We start from the raw sequence: 3,174 nt of genomic DNA, 5'->3' as shown, positions 1-3,174 counted from the left end.
CAATGGAAACTATACCCCCGAGCTTTGCTGGGAGACTACTCGCAAGTTCCGTGAAAATACGCCTCGGATACCTATGCCGAAAAAAAAATGGAGACGGAAGAAAATGAACGAAAAGCGCGAGATATTTTTATTTTTAATCGTCGTTTCGAAATCGACGGACTTTTTTCATTCTATTCGATTTTCGTTTGCGAATTTTTTCCCCCTACACGAGTTACAGGTTATTCGTACGGTTAATAATAGCCTTTGAATTTTGAATGATATTTGCGAATGTATATTTTGGAATTTCTTTCAACGATAACAATATTCATTTGCACGGTAATTCGAAGCCTGGATTTCAGCCGATAAAAGGATGCACCGCACACGCCGTGGCGCATACAGCAGGAACAAACAAATGAACAAATTCACGTTTCAGAATAATGCCTGGCAATCCCGCACCTCCAACGCCCAACCACCCAACGAACCACCCTCGGCAGCCACCCGTTTGCCCACTCGCCCCCCCCCCCCCCCTACACCCCCACACCCCCGTCAACCCTACTTTTTTTCATTCCGTCCTATCAATTGATCAGGTTTTAAATTTCCGCGTCCGTCCGAGCAACCCTCCCACTGCTGGCAGCAGCCTCACCAAAACCCCGCCATTCCGTACCGCCCAATCACCCTGCACTCCGTTCCTCGGTACGCCGCGGCGCTTCGCCTGCCCGGCTGTCCCTCTCTGTTTAATTAAAAGAACACATTAAATTATTTTTTCAATTGAACCCCCCATTGTTACTCGCGGACTGCTGATTCTGTCCAATTCTTTTCTGGTTTTGTTTTATTTTTTATTTTTTTTTCTCCAATTTTTTTTCTCCCGTTTTTTTTTTGTCAATTTTTTACTTTATTTCCGAGGATTTGACGGTATTCGATATTTTATTAATTGGGAAAAAACGTCGATCAACCGACGGAATAGAACGGGTACACCTAGCATCGGCACCGGAGCTATCCCCGTACGAAATCTACTGTGTTATATCCGCGTGAGTTATAGACACTCGTCTTGCGAAATCGAGAATCGATTCGTCGGAGAATTTTTCTGAGACAAAAAGTGCGAGCGAGAAATCGGCTCACATCCGCCTCACGACGATTTGTTCAACATGTTCTCGAGTCGATGAGAATTTTCTCGATCGGTGATAATTTTTTGCCCGTATTCAATTTTTTTCTTTGTCCGAGGAAGGAATAAATAGAAACAAAATACTTGGCGTGATAGTGCGATGGGAAGTAGATTGTATAATGGGAGAAGAGGAGATCGGCAAAGGACCGCGAGCGAGGACCGCCGCTCTCGGGGTTTCCTATACCGGCGCGCAATTTAGCACTTTGTAAATCAAGGTGACATATTTTAATTAAGATGTTAATTTGAATTTAAATCACTTTATGTTAATTTTCGACCCGACCGACTATTGGCGTCTTATTATTATACGTATACATACGTACCCTCGACTCCTCTCTGTCTGCCTAAAGCTACGGGCTCGATTATGTATTAATACTCTCGCGTGCACCAAAACTTGTACATCCACCGAAAATCTCTCTCGTCACACGTCCGTGCCCCGGTGATATCGTCTCAGACGTTCCAATCCCTTTGTATAACTCGAACACTCCGTACCTACAGCGAAACACGGTTACCATTCATCCTATACTCGAGAATATATTAAAACGTTAGGTGATATACCTATATACACGTATACCGAAGACAACGAACTGTGTACGACGTGAGCTTAATTGTAAAATTGCTCTAAGATGCAAAGTGAAGTAACTCACTTCCCGTTTTGATCTTATCCGAAAAGCGTTCTTTACTTATCCTCACCTCACGCCTCTGCGGGATATATAAACTCTTGCGAAATAATTCGACGCTCTCGAAACACGTCGCGGCCGACGTAATTGGATAGAATTTTCATCCGGGATCACGCGAACTTTTCAATCGGCCTGTCGTCGATATCATTCACCGATTCGTCTTATTTCATATTCCGGTTTTCCCGAACCGTGCGTTCGTTCTACGATAATGAGTCTGAGACGGGGTTGTCCTTTTTTTTTTTTTCACCGCTATGAAATTTCAAAAATGCACTCGAACGTCGTCGCGTCTTAAAATTGTCAAAAATAGCAGCTCAGCTTAGGTATATATCGTCGAAGAAATAAGTTGGCCGTTGTCCAAGTTAAAATAGTATACGTATATAAGTATAACCGTTGCGCGCCGCGGTAGTGAATCTACGGACAGTTCTTTGTTACCAAGTTGTACGAGAAAAGTAGTGTGAAGCATCGCGAGAGCCAGACGCCGCGCCGTGGCTACATCGGTATAATTCGGAAAAGCTAATTAAAACTTCACTCGTAGGCAGAGGAAGATCCCTACCTACTTGGTGGGTCGGTGGGGGTTAAGTGGGGTGAAACGCGGACCGAAGGCAGACACTTTTTTTCTCTTTCTTTACCCTCGCACGGCGTAACGTTCGTCTCCTTCTCGCAGCGACTCGCGCGTCCGCTCACCCTTTAATACCCACCCCCGACCCCCGCGCCCTTTTTCCCCTCCGCTCCTTCTACTCGTCCTTTTTCACCCTTGTTAAAGTACATCTCTGTCACGGTCGCTCGCGCATTGTCTCGCTGATCGCGAGCGGCGGTGTGGTTTTCCCTACTCTCCTTTTATCGTAATCTCCAACGGAATTTAGACACCGTTTGAACGAAGATGAAATGAATAAGAAAAATGAGGAATAGGGTATCGAATCGTTTCACGTTAGGTAAGCTCTGGATGAAATTCGGAGGCGGGAATCCTCGCGAAAATTCCGTTGGTATGCGTAGATTTCGACGGGGTGATTCGGATAGCGGGACACCCTCGCAAGAATTGACCGATGCGTAGCGATTATATCGACAACTATGGATATCTGTCGATCTGCGGTATCATTGCCGTGGCTATATTTCACCCTCGACTAGGTTTTACACCTCCGCGTTATGTTCCTCTCCGGTGATAGTGCTGCAGGCGTTCGTCGTCCGTTTTCATCCCGTTTCGTTCGCTCCGCTCCGCTCCGCGCCGCGTTCGGTGTGTTCTCTGGGGTTGCGAAATATCGCGACGCCTCGCATATACAATACAGCTGTACAGGTTACACGTGTACGCGTATACACGCGAACCGTTCGGGGTACCACCCGCCCATGTATTTCGCGGGA

General features: G+C 46.1%; 1 long non-coding RNA gene across 1 annotated transcript; it reads right to left on the bottom strand.

Annotated features, from left to right (window-relative positions):
* Positions 1-541: 541 nt before the first annotated feature.
* On the bottom strand, positions 542-1,951 carry LOC125500769. The gene is made up of 3 exons (XR_007278228.1): positions 1,832-1,951; positions 1,462-1,630; positions 542-709 (listed from the first exon to the last, which is right to left on the bottom strand). It is a non-coding gene; the product is annotated as an uncharacterized LOC125500769 (long non-coding RNA).
* Positions 1,952-3,174: the final 1,223 nt, after the last annotated feature.

This window comes from Athalia rosae, chromosome 4 (assembly GCF_917208135.1).
Source record: "Athalia rosae chromosome 4, iyAthRosa1.1, whole genome shotgun sequence".
NCBI classification, from domain to species: domain Eukaryota; kingdom Metazoa; phylum Arthropoda; class Insecta; order Hymenoptera; family Athaliidae; genus Athalia; species Athalia rosae.
This window is presented reverse-complemented; position numbering and strand designations above follow the sequence as displayed.